This window comes from Haliotis rufescens, unplaced genomic scaffold, assembly GCF_023055435.1.
Source record: "Haliotis rufescens isolate VD_foot unplaced genomic scaffold, xgHalRufe1.0.p SCAF_20, whole genome shotgun sequence".
In the NCBI taxonomy this organism is placed as follows: Eukaryota; Metazoa; Mollusca; class Gastropoda; order Lepetellida; family Haliotidae; genus Haliotis; species Haliotis rufescens.
In genome coordinates, this window is record NW_025963891.1 from 5,589,963 (window position 1) to 5,614,952 (window position 24,990).

The 24,990-nt window shown below is 39.8% G+C and overlaps 55 non-coding genes across 55 annotated transcripts; all 55 read right to left on the reverse strand.

The window, feature by feature from the left end:
* Window positions 1-172: 172 nt before the first annotated feature.
* Trnas-uga lies at window positions 173-254 on the reverse strand. The gene has a single exon. It is a non-coding gene; the product is annotated as a tRNA-Ser (tRNA).
* A 742-nt stretch (window positions 255-996) lies between these two features.
* Window positions 997-1,078, reverse strand: Trnas-uga. The gene has a single exon. It is a non-coding gene; the product is annotated as a tRNA-Ser (tRNA).
* Window positions 1,079-1,157: 79 nt separating this feature from the next.
* Window positions 1,158-1,239, reverse strand: Trnas-cga. The gene has a single exon. It is a non-coding gene; the product is annotated as a tRNA-Ser (tRNA).
* Window positions 1,240-1,318: 79 nt separating this feature from the next.
* On the reverse strand, window positions 1,319-1,400 carry Trnas-cga. The gene has a single exon. It is a non-coding gene; the product is annotated as a tRNA-Ser (tRNA).
* Window positions 1,401-1,479: 79 nt separating this feature from the next.
* Window positions 1,480-1,561, reverse strand: Trnas-cga. The gene has a single exon. It is a non-coding gene; the product is annotated as a tRNA-Ser (tRNA).
* A 613-nt stretch (window positions 1,562-2,174) lies between these two features.
* On the reverse strand, window positions 2,175-2,256 carry Trnas-uga. Its single transcript has one exon. It is a non-coding gene; the product is annotated as a tRNA-Ser (tRNA).
* Window positions 2,257-2,335: 79 nt separating this feature from the next.
* Trnas-cga lies at window positions 2,336-2,417 on the reverse strand. The gene has a single exon. It is a non-coding gene; the product is annotated as a tRNA-Ser (tRNA).
* A 613-nt stretch (window positions 2,418-3,030) lies between these two features.
* Trnas-uga lies at window positions 3,031-3,112 on the reverse strand. The gene has a single exon. It is a non-coding gene; the product is annotated as a tRNA-Ser (tRNA).
* Window positions 3,113-3,191: 79 nt separating this feature from the next.
* Window positions 3,192-3,273, reverse strand: Trnas-cga. The gene has a single exon. It is a non-coding gene; the product is annotated as a tRNA-Ser (tRNA).
* Window positions 3,274-4,145: 872 nt separating this feature from the next.
* Trnas-uga lies at window positions 4,146-4,227 on the reverse strand. Its single transcript has one exon. It is a non-coding gene; the product is annotated as a tRNA-Ser (tRNA).
* A 79-nt stretch (window positions 4,228-4,306) lies between these two features.
* On the reverse strand, window positions 4,307-4,388 carry Trnas-cga. The gene has a single exon. It is a non-coding gene; the product is annotated as a tRNA-Ser (tRNA).
* A 743-nt stretch (window positions 4,389-5,131) lies between these two features.
* On the reverse strand, window positions 5,132-5,213 carry Trnas-uga. Its single transcript has one exon. It is a non-coding gene; the product is annotated as a tRNA-Ser (tRNA).
* A 79-nt stretch (window positions 5,214-5,292) lies between these two features.
* On the reverse strand, window positions 5,293-5,374 carry Trnas-cga. Its single transcript has one exon. It is a non-coding gene; the product is annotated as a tRNA-Ser (tRNA).
* Window positions 5,375-5,453: 79 nt separating this feature from the next.
* On the reverse strand, window positions 5,454-5,535 carry Trnas-cga. The gene has a single exon. It is a non-coding gene; the product is annotated as a tRNA-Ser (tRNA).
* A 79-nt stretch (window positions 5,536-5,614) lies between these two features.
* On the reverse strand, window positions 5,615-5,696 carry Trnas-cga. The gene has a single exon. It is a non-coding gene; the product is annotated as a tRNA-Ser (tRNA).
* A 613-nt stretch (window positions 5,697-6,309) lies between these two features.
* Window positions 6,310-6,391, reverse strand: Trnas-uga. Its single transcript has one exon. It is a non-coding gene; the product is annotated as a tRNA-Ser (tRNA).
* A 79-nt stretch (window positions 6,392-6,470) lies between these two features.
* Trnas-cga lies at window positions 6,471-6,552 on the reverse strand. Its single transcript has one exon. It is a non-coding gene; the product is annotated as a tRNA-Ser (tRNA).
* Window positions 6,553-7,295: 743 nt separating this feature from the next.
* Window positions 7,296-7,377, reverse strand: Trnas-uga. The gene has a single exon. It is a non-coding gene; the product is annotated as a tRNA-Ser (tRNA).
* A 79-nt stretch (window positions 7,378-7,456) lies between these two features.
* Trnas-cga lies at window positions 7,457-7,538 on the reverse strand. Its single transcript has one exon. It is a non-coding gene; the product is annotated as a tRNA-Ser (tRNA).
* An 872-nt stretch (window positions 7,539-8,410) lies between these two features.
* On the reverse strand, window positions 8,411-8,492 carry Trnas-uga. Its single transcript has one exon. It is a non-coding gene; the product is annotated as a tRNA-Ser (tRNA).
* A 79-nt stretch (window positions 8,493-8,571) lies between these two features.
* On the reverse strand, window positions 8,572-8,653 carry Trnas-cga. Its single transcript has one exon. It is a non-coding gene; the product is annotated as a tRNA-Ser (tRNA).
* Window positions 8,654-9,396: 743 nt separating this feature from the next.
* Window positions 9,397-9,478, reverse strand: Trnas-uga. Its single transcript has one exon. It is a non-coding gene; the product is annotated as a tRNA-Ser (tRNA).
* A 79-nt stretch (window positions 9,479-9,557) lies between these two features.
* Window positions 9,558-9,639, reverse strand: Trnas-cga. The gene has a single exon. It is a non-coding gene; the product is annotated as a tRNA-Ser (tRNA).
* A 742-nt stretch (window positions 9,640-10,381) lies between these two features.
* On the reverse strand, window positions 10,382-10,463 carry Trnas-uga. The gene has a single exon. It is a non-coding gene; the product is annotated as a tRNA-Ser (tRNA).
* Window positions 10,464-10,542: 79 nt separating this feature from the next.
* Trnas-cga lies at window positions 10,543-10,624 on the reverse strand. Its single transcript has one exon. It is a non-coding gene; the product is annotated as a tRNA-Ser (tRNA).
* A 79-nt stretch (window positions 10,625-10,703) lies between these two features.
* On the reverse strand, window positions 10,704-10,785 carry Trnas-cga. Its single transcript has one exon. It is a non-coding gene; the product is annotated as a tRNA-Ser (tRNA).
* Window positions 10,786-11,528: 743 nt separating this feature from the next.
* On the reverse strand, window positions 11,529-11,610 carry Trnas-uga. Its single transcript has one exon. It is a non-coding gene; the product is annotated as a tRNA-Ser (tRNA).
* Window positions 11,611-11,689: 79 nt separating this feature from the next.
* On the reverse strand, window positions 11,690-11,771 carry Trnas-cga. Its single transcript has one exon. It is a non-coding gene; the product is annotated as a tRNA-Ser (tRNA).
* Window positions 11,772-12,643: 872 nt separating this feature from the next.
* Window positions 12,644-12,725, reverse strand: Trnas-uga. Its single transcript has one exon. It is a non-coding gene; the product is annotated as a tRNA-Ser (tRNA).
* Window positions 12,726-12,804: 79 nt separating this feature from the next.
* Trnas-cga lies at window positions 12,805-12,886 on the reverse strand. Its single transcript has one exon. It is a non-coding gene; the product is annotated as a tRNA-Ser (tRNA).
* A 743-nt stretch (window positions 12,887-13,629) lies between these two features.
* Window positions 13,630-13,711, reverse strand: Trnas-uga. The gene has a single exon. It is a non-coding gene; the product is annotated as a tRNA-Ser (tRNA).
* Window positions 13,712-13,790: 79 nt separating this feature from the next.
* Trnas-cga lies at window positions 13,791-13,872 on the reverse strand. The gene has a single exon. It is a non-coding gene; the product is annotated as a tRNA-Ser (tRNA).
* Window positions 13,873-14,614: 742 nt separating this feature from the next.
* On the reverse strand, window positions 14,615-14,696 carry Trnas-uga. Its single transcript has one exon. It is a non-coding gene; the product is annotated as a tRNA-Ser (tRNA).
* Window positions 14,697-14,775: 79 nt separating this feature from the next.
* On the reverse strand, window positions 14,776-14,857 carry Trnas-cga. Its single transcript has one exon. It is a non-coding gene; the product is annotated as a tRNA-Ser (tRNA).
* Window positions 14,858-14,936: 79 nt separating this feature from the next.
* Window positions 14,937-15,018, reverse strand: Trnas-cga. The gene has a single exon. It is a non-coding gene; the product is annotated as a tRNA-Ser (tRNA).
* A 743-nt stretch (window positions 15,019-15,761) lies between these two features.
* On the reverse strand, window positions 15,762-15,843 carry Trnas-uga. Its single transcript has one exon. It is a non-coding gene; the product is annotated as a tRNA-Ser (tRNA).
* Window positions 15,844-15,922: 79 nt separating this feature from the next.
* Window positions 15,923-16,004, reverse strand: Trnas-cga. Its single transcript has one exon. It is a non-coding gene; the product is annotated as a tRNA-Ser (tRNA).
* Window positions 16,005-16,876: 872 nt separating this feature from the next.
* Trnas-uga lies at window positions 16,877-16,958 on the reverse strand. The gene has a single exon. It is a non-coding gene; the product is annotated as a tRNA-Ser (tRNA).
* A 79-nt stretch (window positions 16,959-17,037) lies between these two features.
* On the reverse strand, window positions 17,038-17,119 carry Trnas-cga. The gene has a single exon. It is a non-coding gene; the product is annotated as a tRNA-Ser (tRNA).
* Window positions 17,120-17,862: 743 nt separating this feature from the next.
* Trnas-uga lies at window positions 17,863-17,944 on the reverse strand. Its single transcript has one exon. It is a non-coding gene; the product is annotated as a tRNA-Ser (tRNA).
* A 79-nt stretch (window positions 17,945-18,023) lies between these two features.
* On the reverse strand, window positions 18,024-18,105 carry Trnas-cga. Its single transcript has one exon. It is a non-coding gene; the product is annotated as a tRNA-Ser (tRNA).
* Window positions 18,106-18,848: 743 nt separating this feature from the next.
* Trnas-uga lies at window positions 18,849-18,930 on the reverse strand. Its single transcript has one exon. It is a non-coding gene; the product is annotated as a tRNA-Ser (tRNA).
* Window positions 18,931-19,009: 79 nt separating this feature from the next.
* On the reverse strand, window positions 19,010-19,091 carry Trnas-cga. Its single transcript has one exon. It is a non-coding gene; the product is annotated as a tRNA-Ser (tRNA).
* A 742-nt stretch (window positions 19,092-19,833) lies between these two features.
* On the reverse strand, window positions 19,834-19,915 carry Trnas-uga. The gene has a single exon. It is a non-coding gene; the product is annotated as a tRNA-Ser (tRNA).
* Window positions 19,916-19,994: 79 nt separating this feature from the next.
* Trnas-cga lies at window positions 19,995-20,076 on the reverse strand. Its single transcript has one exon. It is a non-coding gene; the product is annotated as a tRNA-Ser (tRNA).
* Window positions 20,077-20,155: 79 nt separating this feature from the next.
* Trnas-cga lies at window positions 20,156-20,237 on the reverse strand. The gene has a single exon. It is a non-coding gene; the product is annotated as a tRNA-Ser (tRNA).
* Window positions 20,238-20,980: 743 nt separating this feature from the next.
* On the reverse strand, window positions 20,981-21,062 carry Trnas-uga. Its single transcript has one exon. It is a non-coding gene; the product is annotated as a tRNA-Ser (tRNA).
* A 79-nt stretch (window positions 21,063-21,141) lies between these two features.
* On the reverse strand, window positions 21,142-21,223 carry Trnas-cga. Its single transcript has one exon. It is a non-coding gene; the product is annotated as a tRNA-Ser (tRNA).
* Window positions 21,224-22,095: 872 nt separating this feature from the next.
* Window positions 22,096-22,177, reverse strand: Trnas-uga. The gene has a single exon. It is a non-coding gene; the product is annotated as a tRNA-Ser (tRNA).
* Window positions 22,178-22,256: 79 nt separating this feature from the next.
* Window positions 22,257-22,338, reverse strand: Trnas-cga. Its single transcript has one exon. It is a non-coding gene; the product is annotated as a tRNA-Ser (tRNA).
* A 743-nt stretch (window positions 22,339-23,081) lies between these two features.
* Trnas-uga lies at window positions 23,082-23,163 on the reverse strand. The gene has a single exon. It is a non-coding gene; the product is annotated as a tRNA-Ser (tRNA).
* Window positions 23,164-23,242: 79 nt separating this feature from the next.
* Trnas-cga lies at window positions 23,243-23,324 on the reverse strand. Its single transcript has one exon. It is a non-coding gene; the product is annotated as a tRNA-Ser (tRNA).
* A 742-nt stretch (window positions 23,325-24,066) lies between these two features.
* Trnas-uga lies at window positions 24,067-24,148 on the reverse strand. The gene has a single exon. It is a non-coding gene; the product is annotated as a tRNA-Ser (tRNA).
* Window positions 24,149-24,227: 79 nt separating this feature from the next.
* Window positions 24,228-24,309, reverse strand: Trnas-cga. The gene has a single exon. It is a non-coding gene; the product is annotated as a tRNA-Ser (tRNA).
* A 79-nt stretch (window positions 24,310-24,388) lies between these two features.
* Window positions 24,389-24,470, reverse strand: Trnas-cga. Its single transcript has one exon. It is a non-coding gene; the product is annotated as a tRNA-Ser (tRNA).
* Window positions 24,471-24,990: the final 520 nt, after the last annotated feature.

Sequence of the window (24,990 nt, forward strand, 5' to 3'; positions counted from 1 at the left end):
TGACACAAGAAATTCATTATTCAACAAATCTGCAATTGTGTACAGTGTTTTCTTCTATTTCGTACTGGCAAGCATCTTTTGTTCTTATCATGTGAACAACGAGTTTGCAACAGTGACCTTCCAAACGAAATGACATAAGAAATTCATTATTCAATAAATCTGCAAAATGATACGCTGTGAACAGGATTCGAACCTTCGCGGGAATAATCCATTGGATTTCAAGTCCAACGCCTTAACCACTCGGCCATCACAGCTCTGCCATGGAGCGTCAATAGCAAAGGAGCTATCCCGTAGCACATGTGACATAGTTTTCAAAAAGCAAAAATGATAAATCGCTGTGAACAGGAATCGAACCTGCGCTGGAATATCCCACAGCTGTGATAGCACGAGCTTAAAACAAATTCATGGAACTAGTCTTGACGTGGAAGCAATTCACTGGCTCAGAATAACATGTTTTTACTTTTTGAAATGTAGGATAAGAAACCCAGTAAACATCACACTCACCAATTCACGTGCCACAATCATTAGGGAATAAAATGGATAACATTTAACCTGCCTTTCAAACTTTTATCTAGGATTTCTTTCATTCAGCTTTATACAATTGTGTACAGTGTTTTCTTCTATTTTGTACCGGCAAGCATCTTTTTTCTTATAATGTGAACCACGAGTTTGCAACAGTGACCGTCCAAACGAGATTACACAATAAATTCATTGTTCAACAAATCTGCAATTGTGTACAGTGTTTTCTTCTATTTTGGACTGGCAAGCATCTTTTGTTCTTATCATGTGAACAACAGTTTGCAACAGTGACCTTCCAAACGAAATGACACAATAAATTCATTATTCAACAAATCTGCAATTGTGTACAGTGTTTTCTTCTATTTCGTACTGGCAAGCATCTTTTGTTCTTATCATGTGAACCACGAGTTTGCAACAGTGACCTTCCAAACGAAATGACACAAGAAATTCATTATTCAATAAATCTGCAAAATGATACGCTGTGAACAGGATTCGAACCTGCGCGGGAATAACCCATTGGATTTCAAGTCCAACGCCTTAACCACTCGGCCATCACAGCTCTGCCATGGAGCGTCAATAGCAAAGGAGCTATCCCGTAGCACATGTGACATAGTTTTCAAAAAGCAAAAATGATAAATCGCTGTGAACAGGATTCGAACCTGCGCGGGAATTTCCCATTGGATTTCGAGTCCAACGCCTTAACCACTCGGCCATCACAGCTCTGCCATGGAGCGTCAATAGCAAAGGAGCTATCCCGTAGCACATGTGACATAGTTTGCAAAAAGCAAAAATGATAAATCGCTGTGAACAGGATTCGAACCTGTGCGGGAATTTCCCATTGGATTTCGAGTCCAACGCCTTAACCACTCGGCCATCACAGCTCTGCCATGGAGCGTCAATAGCAAAGGAGCTATCCCGTAGCACATGTGACATAGTTTTCAAAAAGCAAAAATGATAAATCGCTGTGAACAGGATTCGAACCTGCGCTGGAATTTCCCATTGCATTTCGAGTCCAACGCCTTAACCACTCGGCCATCACAGCTCTGCCATGGAGCGTCAATAGCAAAGGAGCTATCCCGTAGCACATGTGACATAGTTTTCAAAAAGCAAAAATGATAAATCGCTGTGAACAGGAATCGAACCTGCGCTGGAATATCCCACAGCTGTGATAGCACGAGCTTAAAACAAATTCATGGAACTAGTCTTGACGTGGAAGCAATTCACTGGCTCAGAATAACATGTTTTTACTTTTTGAAATGTAGGATAAGAAACCCAGTAAACATCACACTCACCAATTCACGTGCCACAATCATTAGGGAATAAAATGGATAACATTTAACCTGCCTTTCAAACTTTTATCTAGGATTTCTTTCATTCAGCTTTATACAATTGTGTACAGTGTTTTCTTCTATTTTGTACTGGCAAGCATCTTTTTTCTTATAATGTGAACCACGAGTTTGCAACAGTGACCGTCCAAACGAGATTACACAATAAATTCATTGTTCAACAAATCTGCAATTGTGTACAGTGTTTTCTTCTATTTCGTACTGGCAAGCATCTTTTGTTCTTATCATGTGAACCACGAGTTTGCAACAGTGACCTTCCAAACGAAATGACACAAGAAATTCATTATTCAATAAATCTGCAAAATGATACGCTGTGAACAGGATTCGAACCTGCGCGGGAATAACCCATTGGATTTCAAGTCCAACGCCTTAACCACTCGGCCATCACAGCTCTGCCATGGAGCGTCAATAGCAAAGGAGCTATCCCGTAGCACATGTGACATAGTTTTCAAAAAGCAAAAATGATAAATCGCTGTGAACAGGATTCGAACCTGCGCGGGAATTTCCCATTGGATTTCGAGTCCAACGCCTTAACCACTCGGCCATCACAGCTCTGCCATGGAGCGTCAATAGCAAAGGAGCTATCCCGTAGCACATGTGACATAGTTTTCAAAAAGCAAAAATGATAAATCGCTGTGAACAGGAATCGAACCTGCGCTGGAATATCCCACAGCTGTGATAGCACGAGCTTAAAACAAATTCATGGAACTAGTCTTGACGTGGGAGCAATTCACTGGCTCAGAATAACATGTTTTTACTTTTTGAAATGTAGGATAAGAAACCCAGTAAACATCACACTCACCAATTCACGTGCCACAATCATTAGGGAATAAAATGGATAACATTTAATCTGCCTTTCAAACTTTTATCTAGGATTTCTTTCATTCAGCTTTATACAATTGTGTACAGTGTTTTCTTCTATTTTGTACCGGCAAGCATCTTTTTTCTTATAATGTGAACCACGAGTTTGCAACAGTGACCGTCCAAACGAGATTACACAATAAATTCATTGTTCAACAAATCTGCAATTGTGTACAGTGTTTTCTTCTATTTTGTACTGGCAAGCATCTTTTGTTCTTATCATGTGAACAACGAGTTTGCAACAGTGACCTTCCAAACGAAATGACACAATAAATTCATTATTCAACAAATCTGCAAAATGATACGCTGTGAACAGGATTCGAACCTGCGCGGGAATAACCCATTGGATTTCAAGTCCAACGCCTTAACCACTCGGCCATCACAGCTCTGCCATGGAGCGTCAATAGCAAAGGAGCTATCCCGTAGCACATGTGACATAGTTTTCAAAAAGCAAAAATGATAAATCGCTGTGAACAGGATTCGAACCTGCGCGGGAATTTCCCATTGGATTTCGAGTCCAACGCCTTAACCACTCGGCCATCACAGCTCTGCCATGGAGCGTCAATAGCAAAGGAGCTATCCCGTAGCACATGTGACATAGTTTTCAAAAAGCAAAAATGATAAATCGCTGTGAACAGGAATCGAACCTGCGCTGGAATATCCCACAGCTGTGATAGCACGAGCTTAAAACAAATTCATGGAACTAGTCTTGACGTGGAAGCAATTCACTGGCTCAGAATAACATGTTTTTACTTTTTGAAATGTAGGATAAGAAACCCAGTAAACATCACACTCACCAATTCACGTGCCACAATGATTAGGGAATAAAATGGGTAACATTTAACCTGCCTTTCAAACTTTTATCTAGGATTTCTTTCATTCAGCTTTATACAATTGTGTACAGTGTTTTCTTCTATTTTGTACTGGCAAGCATCTTTTTTCTTATAATGTGAACCACGAGTTTGCAACAGTGACCGTCCAAACGAGATTACACAATAAATTCATTGTTCAACAAATCTGCAATTGTGTACAGTGTTTTCTTCTATTTTGTACTGGCAAGCATCTTTTGTTCTTATCATGTGAACAACAGTTTGCAACAGTGACCTTCCAAACGAAATGACACAATAAATTCATTATTCAACAAATCTGCAATTGTGTACAGTGTTTTCTTCTATTTCGTACTGGCAAGCATCTTTTGTTCTTATCATGTGAACCACGAGTTTGCAACAGTGACCTTCCAAACGAAATGACACAATAAATTCATTATTCAACAAATCTGCAATTGTGTACAGTGTTTTCTTCTATTTCGTACTGGCAAGCATCTTTTGTTCTTATCATGTGAACCACGAGTTTGCAACAGTGACCTTCCAAACGAAATGACACAAAAAATTCATTATTCAATAAATCTGCAAAATGATACGCTGTGAACAGGATTCGAACCTGCGCGGGAATAACCCATTGGATTTCAAGTCCAACGCCTTAACCACTCGGCCATCACAGCTCTGCCATGGAGCGTCAATAGCAAAGGAGCTATCCCGTAGCACATGTGACATAGTTTTCAAAAAGCAAAAATGATAAATCGCTGTGAACAGGAATCGAACCTGCGCGGGAATTTCCCATTGGATTTCGAGTCCAACGCCTTAACCACTCGGCCATCACAGCTCTGCCATGGAGCGTCAATAGCAAAGGAGCTATCCCGTAGCACATGTGACATAGTTTGCAAAAAGCAAAAATGATAAATCGCTGTGAACAGGAATCGAACCTGCGCTGGAATATCCCACAGCTGTGATAGCACGAGCTTAAAACAAATTCATGGAACTAGTCTTGACGTGGAAGCAATTCACTGGCTCAGAATAACATGTTTTTACTTTTTGAAATGTAGGATAAGAAACCCAGTAAACATCACACTCACCAATTCACGTGCCACAATCATTAGGGAATAAAATGGATAACATTTAACCTGCCTTTCAAACTTTTATCTAGGATTTCTTTCATTCAGCTTTATACAATTGTGTACAGTGTTTTCTTCTATTTTGTACCGGCAAGCATCTTTTTTCTTATAATGTGAACCACGAGTTTGCAACAGTGACCGTCCAAACGAGATTACACAATAAATTCATTGTTCAACAAATCTGCAATTGTGTACAGTGTTTTCTTCTATTTTGTACTGGCAAGCATCTTTTGTTCTTATCATGTGAACAACGAGTTTGCAACAGTGACCTTCCAAACGAAATGACACAATAAATTCATTATTCAACAAATCTGCAATTGTGTACAGTGTTTTCTTCTATTTCGTACTGGCAAGCATCTTTTGTTCTTATCATGTGAACCACGAGTTTGCAACAGTGACCTTCCAAACGAAATGACACAAGAAATTCATTATTCAATAAATCTGCAAAATGATACGCTGTGAACAGGATTCGAACCTGCGCGGGAATAACCCATTGGATTTCAAGTCCAACGCCTTAACCACTCGGCCATCACAGCTCTGCCATGGAGCGTCAATAGCAAAGGAGCTATCCCGTAGCACATGTGACATAGTTTTCAAAAAGCAAAAATGATAAATCGCTGTGAACAGGATTCGAACCTGCGCGGGAATTTCCCATTGGATTTCGAGTCCAACGCCTTAACCACTCGGCCATCACAGCTCTGCCATGGAGCGTCAATAGCAAAGGAGCTATCCCGTAGCACATGTGACATAGTTTGCAAAAAGCAAAAATGATAAATCGCTGTGAACAGGATTCGAACCTGTGCGGGAATTTCCCATTGGATTTCGAGTCCAACGCCTTAACCACTCGGCCATCACAGCTCTGCCATGGAGCGTCAATAGCAAAGGAGCTATCCCGTAGCACATGTGACATAGTTTTCAAAAAGCAAAAATGATAAATCGCTGTGAACAGGATTCGAACCTGCGCTGGAATTTCCCATTGCATTTCGAGTCCAACGCCTTAACCACTCGGCCATCACAGCTCTGCCATGGAGCGTCAATAGCAAAGGAGCTATCCCGTAGCACATGTGACATAGTTTTCAAAAAGCAAAAATGATAAATCGCTGTGAACAGGAATCGAACCTGCGCTGGAATATCCCACAGCTGTGATAGCACGAGCTTAAAACAAATTCATGGAACTAGTCTTGACGTGGAAGCAATTCACTGGCTCAGAATAACATGTTTTTACTTTTTGAAATGTAGGATAAGAAACCCAGTAAACATCACACTCACCAATTCACGTGCCACAATCATTAGGGAATAAAATGGATAACATTTAACCTGCCTTTCAAACTTTTATCTAGGATTTCTTTCATTCAGCTTTATACAATTCTGTACAGTGTTTTCTTCTATTTTGTACCGGCAAGCATCTTTTTTCTTATAATGTGAACCACGAGTTTGCAACAGTGACCGTCCAAACGAGATTACACAATAAATTCATTGTTCAACAAATCTGCAATTGTGTACAGTGTTTTCTTCTATTTCGTACTGGCAAGCATCTTTTGTTCTTATCATGTGAACCACGAGTTTGCAACAGTGACCTTCCAAACGAAATGACACAAGAAATTCATTATTCAATAAATCTGCAAAATGATACGCTGTGAACAGGATTCGAACCTGCGCGGGAATAACCCATTGGATTTCAAGTCCAACGCCTTAACCACTCGGCCATCACAGCTCTGCCATGGAGCGTCAATAGCAAAGGAGCTATCCCGTAGCACATGTGACATAGTTTTCAAAAAGCAAAAATGATAAATCGCTGTGAACAGGATTCGAACCTGCGCGGGAATTTCCCATTGGATTTCGAGTCCAACGCCTTAACCACTCGGCCATCACAGCTCTGCCATGGAGCGTCAATAGCAAAGGAGCTATCCCGTAGCACATGTGACATAGTTTTCAAAAAGCAAAAATGATAAATCCCTGTGAACAGGAATCGAACCTGCGCTGGAATATCCCACAGCTGTGATAGCACGAGCTTAAAACAAATTCATGGAACTAGTCTTGACGTGGGAGCAATTCACTGGCTCAGAATAACATGTTTTTACTTTTTGAAATGTAGGATAAGAAACCCAGTAAACATCACACTCACCAATTCACGTGCCACAATCATTAGGGAATAAAATGGATAACATTTAATCTGCCTTTCAAACTTTTATCTAGGATTTCTTTCATTCAGCTTTATACAATTGTGTACAGTGTTTTCTTCTATTTTGTACCGGCAAGCATCTTTTTTCTTATAATGTGAACCACGAGTTTGCAACAGTGACCGTCCAAACGAGATTACACAATAAATTCATTGTTCAACAAATCTGCAATTGTGTACAGTGTTTTCTTCTATTTTGTACTGGCAAGCATCTTTTGTTCTTATCATGTGAACAACGAGTTTGCAACAGTGACCTTCCAAACGAAATGACACAATAAATTCATTATTCAACAAATCTGCAATTGTGTACAGTGTTTTCTTCTATTTCGTACTGGCAAGCATCTTTTGTTCTTATCATGTGAACCACGAGTTTGCAACAGTGACCTTCCAAACGAAATGACACAAGAAATTCATTATTCAATAAATCTGCAAAATGATACGCTGTGAACAGGATTCGAACCTGCGCGGGAATAACCCATTGGATTTCAAGTCCAACGCCTTAACCACTCGGCCATCACAGCTCTGCCATGGAGCGTCAATAGCAAAGGAGCTATCCCGTAGCACATGTGACATAGTTTTCAAAAAGCAAAAATGATAAATCGCTGTGAACAGGATTCGAACCTGCGCGGGAATTTCCCATTGGATTTCGAGTCCAACGCCTTAACCACTCGGCCATCACAGCTCTGCCATGGAGCGTCAATAGCAAAGGAGCTATCCCGTAGCACATGTGACATAGTTTGCAAAAAGCAAAAATGATAAATCGCTGTGAACAGGAATCGAACCTGCGCTGGAATATCCCACAGCTGTGATAGCACGAGCTTAAAACAAATTCATGGAACTAGTCTTGACGTGGAAGCAATTCACTGGCTCAGAATAACATGTTTTTACTTTTTGAAATGTAGGATAAGAAACCCAGTAAACATCACACTCACCAATTCACGTGCCACAATCATTAGGGAATAAAATGGGTAACATTTAACCTGCCTTTCAAACTTTTATCTAGGATTTCTTTCATTCAGCTTTATACAATTGTGTACAGTGTTTTCTTCTATTTTGTACTGGCAAGCATCTTTTTTCTTATAATGTGAACCACGAGTTTGCAACAGTGACCGTCCAAACGAGATTACACAATAAATTCATTGTTCAACAAATCTGCAATTGTGTACAGTGTTTTCTTCTATTTTGTACTGGCAAGCATCTTTTGTTCTTATCATGTGAACAACAGTTTGCAACAGTGACCTTCCAAACGAAATGACACAATAAATTCATTATTCAACAAATCTGCAATTGTGTACAGTGTTTTCTTCTATTTCGTACTGGCAAGCATCTTTTGTTCTTATCATGTGAACCACGAGTTTGCAACAGTGACCTTCCAAACGAAATGACACAATAAATTCATTATTCAACAAATCTGCAATTGTGTACAGTGTTTTCTTCTATTTCGTACTGGCAAGCATCTTTTGTTCTTATCATGTGAACCACGAGTTTGCAACAGTGACCTTCCAAACGAAATGACACAAAAAATTCATTATTCAATAAATCTGCAAAATGATACGCTGTGAACAGGATTCGAACCTGCGCGGGAATAACCCATTGGATTTCAAGTCCAACGCCTTAACCACTCGGCCATCACAGCTCTGCCATGGAGCGTCAATAGCAAAGGAGCTATCCCGTAGCACATGTGACATAGTTTTCAAAAAGCAAAAATGATAAATCGCTGTGAACAGGAATCGAACCTGCGCGGGAATTTCCCATTGGATTTCGAGTCCAACGCCTTAACCACTCGGCCATCACAGCTCTGCCATGGAGCGTCAATAGCAAAGGAGCTATCCCGTAGCACATGTGACATAGTTTGCAAAAAGCAAAAATGATAAATCGCTGTGAACAGGAATCGAACCTGCGCTGGAATATCCCACAGCTGTGATAGCACGAGCTTAAAACAAATTCATGGAACTAGTCTTGACGTGGAAGCAATTCACTGGCTCAGAATAACATGTTTTTACTTTTTGAAATGTAGGATAAGAAACCCAGTAAACATCACACTCACCAATTCACGTGCCACAATCATTAGGGAATAAAATGGATAACATTTAACCTGCCTTTCAAACTTTTATCTAGGATTTCTTTCATTCAGCTTTATACAATTGTGTACAGTGTTTTCTTCTATTTTGTACCGGCAAGCATCTTTTTTCTTATAATGTGAACCACGAGTTTGCAACAGTGACCGTCCAAACGAGATTACACAATAAATTCATTGTTCAACAAATCTGCAATTGTGTACAGTGTTTTCTTCTATTTTGTACTGGCAAGCATCTTTTGTTCTTATCATGTGAACAACGAGTTTGCAACAGTGACCTTCCAAACGAAATGACACAATAAATTCATTATTCAACAAATCTGCAATTGTGTACAGTGTTTTCTTCTATTTCGTACTGGCAAGCATCTTTTGTTCTTATCATGTGAACCACGAGTTTGCAACAGTGACCTTCCAAACGAAATGACACAAGAAATTCATTATTCAATAAATCTGCAAAATGATACGCTGTGAACAGGATTCGAACCTGCGCGGGAATAACCCATTGGATTTCAAGTCCAACGCCTTAACCACTCGGCCATCACAGCTCTGCCATGGAGCGTCAATAGCAAAGGAGCTATCCCGTAGCACATGTGACATAGTTTTCAAAAAGCAAAAATGATAAATCGCTGTGAACAGGATTCGAACCTGCGCGGGAATTTCCCATTGGATTTCGAGTCCAACGCCTTAACCACTCGGCCATCACAGCTCTGCCATGGAGCGTCAATAGCAAAGGAGCTATCCCGTAGCACATGTGACATAGTTTTCAAAAAGCAAAAATGATAAATCGCTGTGAACAGGAATCGAACCTGCGCTGGAATATCCCACAGCTGTGATAGCACGAGCTTAAAACAAATTCATGGAACTAGTCTTGACGTGGAAGCAATTCACTGGCTCAGAATAACATGTTTTTACTTTTTGAAATGTAGGATAAGAAACCAAGTAAACATCACACTCACCAATTCACGTGCCACAATCATTAGGGAATAAAATGGGTAACATTTAACCTGCCTTTCAAACTTTTATCTAGGATTTCTTTCATTCAGCTTTATACAATTGTGTACAGTGTTTTCTTCTATTTTGTACTGGCAAGCATCTTTTTTCTTATAATGTGAACCACGAGTTTGCAACAGTGACCGTCCAAACGAGATTACACAATAAATTCATTGTTCAACAAATCTGCAATTGTGTACAGTGTTTTCTTCTATTTTGTACTGGCAAGCATCTTTTGTTCTTATCATGTGAACAACAGTTTGCAACAGTGACATTCCAAACGAAATGACACAATAAATTCATTATTCAACAAATCTGCAATTGTGTACAGTGTTTTCTTCTATTTCGTACTGGCAAGCATCTTTTGTTCTTATCATGTGAACCACGAGTTTGCAACAGTGACCTTCCAAACGAAATGACACAAGAAATTCATTATTCAATAAATCTGCAAAATGATACGCTGTGAACAGGATTCGAACCTGCGCGGGAATAACCCATTGGATTTCAAGTCCAACGCCTTAACCACTCGGCCATCACAGCTCTGCCATGGAGCGTCAATAGCAAAGGAGCTATCCCGTAGCACATGTGACATAGTTTGCAAAAAGCAAAAATGATAAATCGCTGTGAACAGGATTCGAACCTGCGCGGGAATTTCCCATTGGATTTCGAGTCCAACGCCTTAACCACTCGGCCATCACAGCTCTGCCATGGAGCGTCAATAGCAAAGGAGCTATCCCGTAGCACATGTGACATAGTTTTCAAAAAGCAAAAATGATAAATCGCTGTGAACAGGATTCGAACCTGCGCGGGAATTTCCCATTGGATTTCGAGTCCAACGCCTTAACCACTCGGCCATCACAGCTCTGCCATGGAGCGTCAATAGCAAAGGAGCTATCCCGTAGCACATGTGACATAGTTTTCAAAAAGCAAAAATGATAAATCGCTGTGAACAGGAATCGAACCTGCGCTGGAATATCCCACAGCTGTGATAGCACGAGCTTAAAACAAATTCATGGAACTAGTCTTGACGTGGAAGCAATTCACTGGCTCAGAATAACATGTTTTTACTTTTTGAAATGTAGGATAAGAAACCCAGTAAACATCACACTCACCAATTCACGTGCCACAATCATTAGGGAATAAAATGGATAACATTTAACCTGCCTTTCAAACTTTTATCTAGGATTTCTTTCATTCAGCTTTATACAATTGTGTACAGTGTTTTCTTCTATTTTGTACCGGCAAGCATCTTTTTTCTTATAATGTGAACCACGAGTTTGCAACAGTGACCGTCCAAACGAGATTACACAATAAATTCATTGTTCAACAAATCTGCAATTGTGTACAGTGTTTTATTCTATTTTGTACTGGCAAGCATCTTTTGTTCTTATCATGTGAACAACGAGTTTGCAACAGTGACCTTCCAAACGAAATGACACAAGAAATTCATTATTCAACAAATCTGCAATTGTGTACAGTGTTTTCTTCTATTTCGTACTGGCAAGCATCTTTTGTTCTTATCATGTGAACCACGAGTTTGCAACAGTGACCTTCCAAACGAAATGACACAAGAAATTCATTATTCAATAAATCTGCAAAATGATACGCTGTGAACAGGATTCGAACCTGCGCGGGAATAACCCATTGGATTTCAAGTCCAACGCCTTAACCACTCGGCCATCACAGCTCTGCCATGGAGCGTCAATAGCAAAGGAGCTATCCCGTAGCACATGTGACATAGTTTTCAAAAAGCAAAAATGATAAATCGCTGTGAACAGGATTCGAACCTGCGCGGGAATTTCCCATTGGATTTCGAGTCCAACGCCTTAACCACTCGGCCATCACAGCTCTGCCATGGAGCGTCAATAGCAAAGGAGCTATCCCGTAGCACATGTGACATAGTTTGCAAAAAGCAAAAATGATAAATCGCTGTGAACAGGAATCGAACCTGCGCTGGAATATCCCACAGCTGTGATAGCACGAGCTTAAAACAAATTCATGGAACTAGTCTTGACGTGGAAGCAATTCACTGGCTCAGAATAACATGTTTTTACTTTTTGAAATGTAGGATAAGAAACCCAGTAAACATCACACTCACCAATTCACGTGCCACAATCATTAGGGAATAAAATGGGTAACATTTAACCTGCCTTTCAAACTTTTATCTAGGATTTCTTTCATTCAGCTTTATACAGTTGTGTACAGTGTTTTCTTCTATTTTGTACTGGCAAGCATCTTTTTTCTTATAATGTGAACCACGAGTTTGCAACAGTGACCGTCCAAACGAGATTACACAATAAATTCATTGTTCAACAAATCTGCAATTGTGTACAGTGTTTTCTTCTATTTTGTACTGGCAAGCATCTTTTGTTCTTATCATGTGAACAACAGTTTGCAACAGTGACCTTCCAAACGAAATGACACAATAAATTCATTATTCAACAAATCTGCAATTGTGTACAGTGTTTTCTTCTATTTCGTACTGGCAAGCATCTTTTGTTCTTATCATGTGAACCACGAGTTTGCAACAGTGACCTTCCAAACGAAATGACACAATAAATTCATTATTCAACAAATCTGCAATTGTGTACAGTGTTTTCTTCTATTTCGTACTGGCAAGCATCTTTTGTTCTTATCATGTGAACCACGAGTTTGCAACAGTGACCTTCCAAACGAAATGACACAAGAAATTCATTATTCAATAAATCTGCAAAATGATACGCTGTGAACAGGATTCGAACCTGCGCGGGAATAACCCATTGGATTTCAAGTCCAACGCCTTAACCACTCGGCCATCACAGCTCTGCCATGGAGCGTCAATAGCAAAGGAGCTATCCCGTAGCACATGTGACATAGTTTTCAAAAAGCAAAAATGATAAATCGCTGTGAACAGGAATCGAACCTGCGCGGGAATTTCCCATTGGATTTCGAGTCCAACGCCTTAACCACTCGGCCATCACAGCTCTGCCATGGACCGTCAATAGCAAAGGAGCTATCCCGTAGCACATGTGACATAGTTTGCAAAAAGCAAAAATGATAAATCGCTGTGAACAGGAATCGAACCTGCGCTGGAATATCCCACAGCTGTGATAGCACGAGCTTAAAACAAATTCATGGAACTAGTCTTGACGTGGAAGCAATTCACTGGCTCAGAATAACATGTTTTTACTTTTTGAAATGTAGGATAAGAAACCCAGTAAACATCACACTCACCAATTCACGTGCCACAATCATTAGGGAATAAAATGGATAACATTTAACCTGCCTTTCAAACTTTTATCTAGGATTTCTTTCATTCAGCTTTATACAATTGTGTACAGTGTTTTCTTCTATTTTGTACCGGCAAGCATCTTTTTTCTTATAATGTGAACCACGAGTTTGCAACAGTGACCGTCCAAACGAGATTACACAATAAATTCATTGTTCAACAAATCTGCAATTGTGTACAGTGTTTTCTTCTATTTTGTACTGGCAAGCATCTTTTGTTCTTATCATGTGAACAACGAGTTTGCAACAGTGACCTTCCAAACGAAATGACACAAGAAATTCATTATTCAACAAATCTGCAATTGTGTACAGTGTTTTCTTCTATTTCGTACTGGCAAGCATCTTTTGTTCTTATCATGTGAACCACGAGTTTGCAACAGTGACCTTCCAAACGAAATGACACAAGAAATTCATTATTCAATAAATCTGCAAAATGATACGCTGTGAACAGGATTCGAACCTGCGCGGGAATAACCCATTGGATTTCAAGTCCAACGCCTTAACCACTCGGCCATCACAGCTCTGCCATGGAGCGTCAATAGCAAAGGAGCTATCCCGTAGCACATGTGACATAGTTTTCAAAAAGCAAAAATGATAAATCGCTGTGAACAGGATTCGAACCTGCGCGGGAATTTCCCATTGGATTTCGAGTCCAACGCCTTAACCACTCGGCCATCACAGCTCTGCCATGGAGCGTCAATAGCAAAGGAGCTATCCCGTAGCACATGTGACATAGTTTGCAAAAAGCAAAAATGATAAATCGCTGTGAACAGGAATCGAACCTGCGCTGGAATATCCCACAGCTGTGATAGCACGAGCTTAAAACAAATTCATGGAACTAGTCTTGACGTGGAAGCAATTCACTGGCTCAGAATAACATGTTTTTACTTTTTGAAATGTAGGATAAGAAACCAAGTAAACATCACACTCACCAATTCACGTGCCACAATCATTAGGGAATAAAATGGGTAACATTTAACCTGCCTTTCAAACTTTTATCTAGGATTTCTTTCATTCAGCTTTATACAATTGTGTACAGTGTTTTCTTCTATTTTGTACTGGCAAGCATCTTTTTTCTTATAATGTGAACCACGAGTTTGCAACAGTGACCGTCCAAACGAGATTACACAATAAATTCATTGTTCAACAAATCTGCAATTGTGTACAGTGTTTTCTTCTATTTTGTACTGGCAAGCATCTTTTGTTCTTATCATGTGAACAACAGTTTGCAACAGTGACATTCCAAACGAAATGACACAATAAATTCATTATTCAACAAATCTGCAATTGTGTACAGTGTTTTCTTCTATTTCGTACTGGCAAGCATCTTTTGTTCTTATCATGTGAACCACGAGTTTGCAACAGTGACCTTCCAAACGAAATGACACAAGAAATTCATTATTCAATAAATCTGCAAAATGATACGCTGTGAACAGGATTCGAACCTGCGCGGGAATAACCCATTGGATTTCAAGTCCAACGCCTTAACCACTCGGCCATCACAGCTCTGCCATGGAGCGTCAATAGCAAAGGAGCTATCCCGTAGCAAATGTGACATAGTTTGCAAAAAGCAAAAATGATAAATCGCTGTGAACAGGATTCCAACCTGCGCTGGAATTTCCCATTGGATTTCGAGTCCAACGCCTTAACCACTCGGCCATCACAGCTCTGCCATGGAGCGTCAATAGCAAAGGAGCTATCCCGTAGCACATGTGACATAGTTTTCAAAAAGCAAAAATGATAAATCGCTGTGAACAGGATTCGAACCTGCGCGGGAATTTCCCATTGGATTTCGAGTCCAACGCCTTAACCACTCGGCCATCACAGCTCTGCCATGGAGCGTCAATAGCAAAGGAGCTATCCCGTAGCACATGTGACATAGTTTTCAAAAAGCAAAAATGATAAATCGCTGTGAACAGGAATCGAACCTGCGCTGGAATATCCCACAGCTGTGATAGCACGAGCTTAAAACAAATTCATGGAACTAGTCTTGACGTGGAAGCAATTCACTGGCTCAGAATAACATGTTTTTACTTTCTGAAATGTAGGATAAGAAACCCAGTAAACATCACACTCACCAATTCACGTGCCACAATCATTAGGGAATAAAATGGGTAACATTTAACCTGCCTTTCAAACTTTTATCTAGGATTTCTTTCATTCAGCTTTATACAATTGTGTACAGTGTTTTCTTCTATTTTGTACTGGCAAGCATCTTTTTTCTTATAATGTGAACCACGAGTTTGCAACAGTGACCGTCCAAACGAGATTACACAATAAATTCATTGTTCAACAAATCTGCAATTGTGTACAGTGTTTTCTTCTATTTTGTACTGGCAAGCATCTTTTGTTCTTATCATGTGAACAACGAGTTTGCAACAGTGACCTTCCAAACGAAATGACACAAGAAATTCATTATTCAACAAATCTGCAATTGTGTACAGTGTTTTCTTCTATTTCGTACTGGCAAGCATCTTTTGTTCTTATCATGTGAACCACGAGTTTGCAACAGTGACCTTCCAAACGAAATGACACAAGAAATTCATTATTCAATAAATCTGCAAAATGATACGCTGTGAACAGGATTCGAACCTGCGCGGGAATAACCCATTGGATTTCAAGTCCAACGCCTTAACCACTCGGCCATCACAGCTCTGCCATGGAGCGTCAATAGCAAAGGAGCTATCCCGTAGCACATGTGACATAGTTTTCAAAAAGCAAAAATGATAAATCGCTGTGAACAGGATTCGAACCTGCGCGGGAATCTCCCATTGGATTTCGAGTCCAACGCCTTAACCACTCGGCCATCACAGCTCTGCCATGGAGCGTCAATAGCAAAGGAGCTATCCCGTAGCACATGTGACATAGTTTTCAAAAAGCAAAAATGATAAATCGCTGTGAACAGGAATCGAACCTGCGCTGGAATATCCCACAGCTGTGATAGCACGAGCTTAAAACAAATTCATGGAACTAGTCTTGACGTGGAAGCAATTCACTGGCTCAGAATAACATGTTTTTACTTTTTGAAATGTAGGATAAGAAACCCAGTAAACATCACACTCACCAATTCACGTGCCACAATCATTAGGGAATAAAATGGGTAACATTTAACCTGCCTTTCAAACTTTTATCTAGGATTTCTTTCATTCAGCTTTATACAATTGTGTACAGTGTTTTCTTCTATTTTGTACTGGCAAGCATCTTTTTTCTTATAATGTGAACCACGAGTTTGCAACAGTGACCGTCCAAACGAGATTACACAATAAATTCATTGTTCAACAAATCTGCAATTGTGTACAGTGTTTTCTTCTATTTTGTACTGGCAAGCATCTTTTGTTCTTATCATGTGAACAACAGTTTGCAACAGTGACCTTCCAAACGAAATGACACAATAAATTCATTATTCAACAAATCTGCAATTGTGTACAGTGTTTTCTTCTATTTCGTACTGGCAAGCATCTTTTGTTCTTATCATGTGAACCACGAGTTTGCAACAGTGACCTTCCAAACGAAATGACACAATAAATTCATTATTCAACAAATCTGCAATTGTGTACAGTGTTTTCTTCTATTTCGTACTGGCAAGCATCTTTTGTTCTTATCATGTGAACCACGAGTTTGCAACAGTGACCTTCCAAACGAAATGACACAAGAAATTCATTATTCAATAAATCTGCAAAATGATACGCTGTGAACAGGATTCGAACCTGCGCGGGAATAACCCATTGGATTTCAAGTCCAACGCCTTAACCACTCGGCCATCACAGCTCTGCCATGGAGCGTCAATAGCAAAGGAGCTATCCCGTAGCACATGTGACATAGTTTGCAAAAAGCAAAAATGATAAATCGCTGTGAACAGGAATCGAACCTGCGCGGGAATTTCCCATTGGATTTCGAGTCCAACGCCTTAACCACTCGGCCATCACAGCTCTGCCATGGACCGTCAATAGCAAAGGAGCTATCCCGTAGCACATGTGACATAGTTTTCAAAAAGCAAAAATGATAAATCGCTGTGAACAGGAATCGAACCTGCGCTGGAATATCCCACAGCTGTGATAGCACGAGCTTAAAACAAATTCATGGAACTAGTCTTGACGTGGAAGCAATTCACTGGCTCAGAATAACATGTTTTTACTTTTTGAAATGTAGGATAAGAAACCCAGTAAACATCACACTCACCAATTCACGTGCCACAATCATTAGGGAATAAAATGGATAACATTTAACCTGCCTTTCAAACTTTTATCTAGGATTTCTTTCATTCAGCTTTATACAATTGTGTACAGTGTTTTCTTCTATTTTGTACCGGCAAGCATCTTTTTTCTTATAATGTGAACCACGAGTTTGCAACAGTGACCGTCCAAACGAGATTACACAATAAATTCATTGTTCAACAAATCTGCAATTGTGTACAGTGTTTTCTTCTATTTTGTACTGGCAAGCATCTTTTGTTCTTATCATGTGAACAACGAGTTTGCAACAGTGACCTTCCAAACGAAATGACACAATAAATTCATTATTCAACAAATCTGCAATTGTGTACAGTGTTTTCTTCTATTTCGTACTGGCAAGCATCTTTTGTTCTTATCATGTGAACCACGAGTTTGCAACAGTGACCTTCCAAACGAAATGACACAAGAAATTCATTATTCAATAAATCTGCAAAATGATACGCTGTGAACAGGATTCGAACCTGCGCGGGAATAACCCATTGGATTTCAAGTCCAACGCCTTAACCACTCGGCCATCACAGCTCTGCCATGGAGCGTCAATAGCAAAGGAGCTATCCCGTAGCACATGTGACATAGTTTTCAAAAAGCAAAAATGATAAATCGCTGTGAACAGGATTCGAACCTGCGCGGGAATTTCCCATTGGATTTCGAGTCCAACGCCTTAACCACTCGGCCATCACAGCTCTGCCATGGAGCGTCAATAGCAAAGGAGCTATCCCGTAGCACATGTGACATAGTTTTCAAAAAGCAAAAATGATAAATCGCTGTGAACAGGAATCGAACCTGCGCTGGAATATCCCACAGCTGTGATAGCACGAGCTTAAAACAAATTCATGGAACTAGTCTTGACGTGGAAGCAATTCACTGGCTCAGAATAACATGTTTTTACTTTTTGAAATGTAGGATAAGAAACCAAGTAAACATCACACTCACCAATTCACGTGCCACAATCATTAGGGAATAAAATGGGTAACATTTAACCTGCCTTTCAAACTTTTATCTAGGATTTCTTTCATTCAGCTTTATACAATTGTGTACAGTGTTTTCTTCTATTTTGTACTGGCAAGCATCTTTTTTCTTATAATGTGAACCACGAGTTTGCAACAGTGACCGTCCAAACGAGATTACACAATAAATTCATTGTTCAACAAATCTGCAATTGTGTACAGTGTTTTCTTCTATTTTGTACTGGCAAGCATCTTTTGTTCTTATCATGTGAACAACGAGTTTGCAACAGTGACCTTCCAAACGAAATGACACAAGAAATTCATTATTCAACAAATCTGCAATTGTGTACAGTGTTTTCTTCTATTTCGTACTGGCAAGCATCTTTTGTTCTTATCATGTGAACCACGAGTTTGCAACAGTGACCTTCCAAACGAAATGACACAAGAAATTCATTATTCAATAAATCTGCAAAATGATACGCTGTGAACAGGATTCGAACCTGCGCGGGAATAACCCATTGGATTTCAAGTCCAACGCCTTAACCACTCGGCCATCACAGCTCTGCCATGGAGCGTCAATAGCAAAGGAGCTATCCCGTAGCACATGTGACATAGTTTTCAAAAAGCAAAAATGATAAATCGCTGTGAACAGGATTCGAACCTGCGCGGGAATTTCCCATTGGATTTCGAGTCCAACGCCTTAACCACTCGGCCATCACAGCTCTGCCATGGAGCGTCAATAGCAAAGGAGCTATCCCGTAGCACATGTGACATAGTTTTCAAAAAGCAAAAATGATAAATCGCTGTGAACAGGAATCGAACCTGCGCTGGAATATCCCACAGCTGTGATAGCACGAGCTTAAAACAAATTCATGGAACTAGTCTTGACGTGGAAGCAATTCACTGGCTCAGAATAACATGTTTTTACTTTTTGAAATGTAGGATAAGAAACCAAGTAAACATCACACTCACCAATTCACGTGCCACAATCATTAGGGAATAAAATGGGTAACATTTAACCTGCCTTTCAAACTTTTATCTAGGATTTCTTTCATTCAGCTTTATACAATTGTGTACAGTGTTTTCTTCTATTTTGTACTGGCAAGCATCTTTTTTCTTATAATGTGAACCACGAGTTTGCAACAGTGACCGTCCAAACGAGATTACACAATAAATTCATTGTTCAACAAATCTGCAATTGTGTACAGTGTTTTCTTCTATTTTGTACTGGCAAGCATCTTTTGTTCTTATCATGTGAACAACAGTTTGCAACAGTGACATTCCAAACGAAATGACACAATAAATTCATTATTCAACAAATCTGCAATTGTGTACAGTGTTTTCTTCTATTTCGTACTGGCAAGCATCTTTTGTTCTTATCATGTGAACCACGAGTTTGCAACAGTGACCTTCCAAACGAAATGACACAAGAAATTTATTATTCAATAAATCTGCAAAATGATACGCTGTGAACAGGATTCGAACCTGCGCGGGAATAACCCATTGGATTTCAAGTCCAACGCCTTAACCACTCGGCCATCACAGCTCTGCCATGGAGCGTCAATAGCAAAGGAGCTATCCCGTAGCAAATGTGACATAGTTTGCAAAAAGCAAAAATGATAAATCGCTGTGAACAGGATTCGAACCTGCGCGGGAATTTCCCATTGGATTTCGAGTCCAACGCCTTAACCACTCGGCCATCACAGCTCTGCCATGGAGCGTCAATAGCAAAGGAGCTATCCCGTAGCACATGTGACATAGTTTTCAAAAAGCAAAAATGATAAATCGCTGTGAACAGGATTCGAACCTGCGCGGGAATTTCCCATTGGATTTCGAGTCCAACGCCTTAACCACTCGGCCATCACAGCTCTGCCATGGAGCGTCAATAGCAAAGGAGCTATCCCGTAGCACATGTGACATAGTTTTCAAAAAGCAAAAATGATAAATCGCTGTGAACAGGAATCGAACCTGCGCTGGAATATCCCACAGCTGTGATAGCACGAGCTTAAAACAAATTCATGGAACTAGTCTTGACGTGGAAGCAATTCACTGGCTCAGAATAACATGTTTTTACTTTCTGAAATGTAGGATAAGAAACCCAGTAAACATCACACTCACCAATTCACGTGCCACAATCATTAGGGAATAAAATGGGTAACATTTAACCTGCCTTTCAAACTTTTATCTAGGATTTCTTTCATTCAGCTTTATACAATTGTGTACAGTGTTTTCTTCTATTTTGTACTGGCAAGCATCTTTTTTCTTATAATGTGAACCACGAGTTTGCAACAGTGACCGTCCAAACGAGATTACACAATAAATTCATTGTTCAACAAATCTGCAATTGTGTACAGTGTTTTCTTCTATTTTGTACTGGCAAGCATCTTTTGTTCTTATCATGTGAACAACGAGTTTGCAACAGTGACCTTCCAAACGAAATGACACAAGAAATTCATTATTCAACAAATCTGCAATTGTGTACAGTGTTTTCTTCTATTTCGTACTGGCAAGCATCTTTTGTTCTTATCATGTGAACCACGAGTTTGCAACAGTGACCTTCCAAACGAAATGACACAAGAAATTCATTATTCAATAAATCTGCAAAATGATACGCTGTGAACAGGATTCGAACCTGCGCGGGAATAACCCATTGGATTTCAAGTCCAACGCCTTAACCACTCGGCCATCACAGCTCTGCCATGGAGCGTCAATAGCAAAGGAGCTATCCCGTAGCACATGTGACATAGTTTTCAAAAAGCAAAAATGATAAATCGCTGTGAACAGGATTCGAACCTGCGCGGGAATTTCCCATTGGATTTCGAGTCCAACGCCTTAACCACTCGGCCATCACAGCTCTGCCATGGAGCGTCAATAGCAAAGGAGCTATCCCGTAGCACATGTGACATAGTTTTCAAAAAGCAAAAATGATAAATCGCTGTGAACAGGAATCGAACCTGCGCTGGAATATCCCACAGCTGTGATAGCACGAGCTTAAAACAAATTCATGGAACTAGTCTTGACGTGGAAGCAATTCACTGGCTCAGAATAACATGTTTTTACTTTTTGAAATGTAGGATAAGAAACCCAGTAAACATCACACTCACCAATTCACGTGCCACAATCATTAGGGAATAAAATGGGTAACATTTAACCTGCCTTTCAAACTTTTATCTAGGATTTCTTTCATTCAGCTTTATACAATTGTGTACAGTGTTTTCTTCTATTTTGTACTGGCAAGCATCTTTTTTCTTATAATGTGAACCACGAGTTTGCAACAGTGACCGTCCAAACGAGATTACACAATAAATTCATTGTTCAACAAATCTGCAATTGTGTACAGTGTTTTCTTCTATTTTGTACTGGCAAGCATCTTTTGTTCTTATCATGTGAACAACAGTTTGCAACAGTGACCTTCCAAACGAAATGACACAATAAATTCATTATTCAACAAATCTGCAATTGTGTACAGTGTTTTCTTCTATTTCGTACTGGCAAGCATCTTTTGTTCTTATCATGTGAACCACGAGTTTGCAACAGTGACCTTCCAAACGAAATGACACAATAAATTCATTATTCAACAAATCTGCAATTGTGTACAGTGTTTTCTTCTATTTCGTACTGGCAAGCATCTTTTGTTCTTATCATGTGAACCACGAGTTTGCAACAGTGACCTTCCAAACGAAATGACACAAGAAATTCATTATTCAATAAATCTGCAAAATGATACGCTGTGAACAGGATTCGAACCTGCGCGGGAATAACCCATTGGATTTCAAGTCCAACGCCTTAACCACTCGGCCATCACAGCTCTGCCATGGAGCGTCAATAGCAAAGGAGCTATCCCGTAGCACATGTGACATAGTTTGCAAAAAGCAAAAATGATAAATCGCTGTGAACAGGAATCGAACCTGCGCGGGAATTTCCCATTGGATTTCGAGTCCAACGCCTTAACCACTCGGCCATCACAGCTCTGCCATGGACCGTCAATAGCAAAGGAGCTATCCCGTAGCACATGTGACATAGTTTTCAAAAAGCAAAAATGATAAATCGCTGTGAACAGGAATCGAACCTGCGCTGGAATATCCCACAGCTGTGATAGCACGAGCTTAAAACAAATTCATGGAACTAGTCTTGACGTGGAAGCAATTCACTGGCTCAGAATAACATGTTTTTACTTTTTGAAATGTAGGATAAGAAACCCAGTAAACATCACACTCACCAATTCACGTGCCACAATCATTAGGGAATAAAATGGATAACATTTAACCTGCCTTTCAAACTTTTATCTAGGATTTCTTTCATTCAGCTTTATACAATTGTGTACAGTGTTTTCTTCTATTTTGTACTGGCAAGCATCTTTTTTCTTATAATGTGAACCACGAGTTTGCAACAGTGACCGTCCAAACGAGATTACACAATAAATTCATTGTTCAACAAATCTGCAATTGTGTACAGTGTTTTCTTCTATTTTGTACTGGCAAGCATCTTTTGTTCTTATCATGTGAACAACGAGTTTGCAACAGTGACCTTCCAAACGAAATGACACAATAAATTCATTATTCAACAAATCTGCAATTGTGTACAGTGTTTTCTTCTATTTCGTACTGGCAAGCATCTTTTGTTCTTATCATGTGAACCACGAGTTTGCAACAGTGACCTTCCAAACGAAATGACACAAGAAATTCATTATTCAATAAATCTGCAAAATGATACGCTGTGAACAGGATTCGAACCTGCGCGGGAATAACCCATTGGATTTCAAGTCCAACGCCTTAACCACTCGGCCATCACAGCTCTGCCATGGAGCGTCAATAGCAAAGGAGCTATCCCGTAGCACATGTGACATAGTTTTCAAAAAGCAAAAATGATAAATCGCTGTGAACAGGATTCGAACCTGCGCGGGAATTTCCCATTGGATTTCGAGTCCAACGCCTTAACCACTCGGCCATCACAGCTCTGCCATGGAGCGTCAATAGCAAAGGAGCTATCCCGTAGCACATGTGACATAGTTTTCAAAAAGCAAAAATGATAAATCGCTGTGAACAGGAATCGAACCTGCGCTGGAATATCCCACAGCTGTGATAGCACGAGCTTAAAACAAATTCATGGAACTAGTCTTGACGTGGAAGCAATTCACTGGCTCAGAATAACATGTTTTTACTTTTTGAAATGTAGGATAAGAAACCAAGTAAACATCACACTCACCAATTCACGTGCCACAATCATTAGGGAATAAAATGGGTAACATTTAACCTGCCTTTCAAACTTTTATCTAGGATTTCTTTCATTCAGCTTTATACAATTGTGTACAGTGTTTTCTTCTATTTTGTACTGGCAAGCATCTTTTTTCTTATAATGTGAACCACGAGTTTGCAACAGTGACCGTCCAAACGAGATTACACAATAAATTCATTGTTCAACAAATCTGCAATTGTGTACAGTGTTTTCTTCTATTTTGTACTGGCAAGCATCTTTTGTTCTTATCATGTGAACAACAGTTTGCAACAGTGACATTCCAAACGAAATGACACAATAAATTCATTATTCAACAAATCTGCAATTGTGTACAGTGTTTTCTTCTATTTCGTACTGGCAAGCATCTTTTGTTCTTATCATGTGAACCACGAGTTTGCAACAGTGACCTTCCAAACGAAATGACACAAGAAATTCATTATTCAATAAATCTGCAAAATGATACGCTGTGAACAGGATTCGAACCTGCGCGGGAATAACCCATTGGATTTCAAGTCCAACGCCTTAACCACTCGGCCATCACAGCTCTGCCATGGAGCGTCAATAGCAAAGGAGCTATCCCGTAGCACATGTGACATAGTTTTCAAAAAGCAAAAATGATAAATCGCTGTGAACAGGATTCGAACCTGCGCGGGAATTTCCCATTGGATTTCGAGTCCAACGCCTTAACCACTCGGCCATCACAGCTCTGCCATGGAGCGTCAATAGCAAAGGAGCTATCCCGTAGCACATGTGACATAGTTTTCAAAAAGCAAAAATGATAAATCGCTGTGAACAGGATTCGAACCTGCGCGGGAATTTCCCATTGGATTTCGAGTCCAACGCCTTAACCACTCGGCCATCACAGCTCTGCCATGGAGCGTCAATAGCAAAGGAGCTATCCCGTAGCACATGTGACATAGTTTTCAAAAAGCAAAAATGATAAATCGCTGTGAACAGGAATCGAACCTGCGCTGGAATATCCCACAGCTGTGATAGCACGAGCTTAAAACAAATTCATGGAACTAGTCTTGACGTGGAAGCAATTCACTGGCTCAGAATAACATGTTTTTACTTTCTGAAATGTAGGATAAGAAACCCAGTAAACATCACACTCACCAATTCACGTGCCACAATCATTAGGGAATAAAATGGGTAACATTTAACCTGCCTTTCAAACTTTTATCTAGGATTTCTTTCATTCAGCTTTATACAATTGTGTACAGTGTTTTCTTCTATTTTGTACTGGCAAGCATCTTTTTTCTTATAATGTGAACCACGAGTTTGCAACAGTGACCGTCCAAACGAGATTACACAATAAATTCATTGTTCAACAAATCTGCAATTGTGTACAGTGTTTTCTTCTATTTTGTACTGGCAAGCATCTTT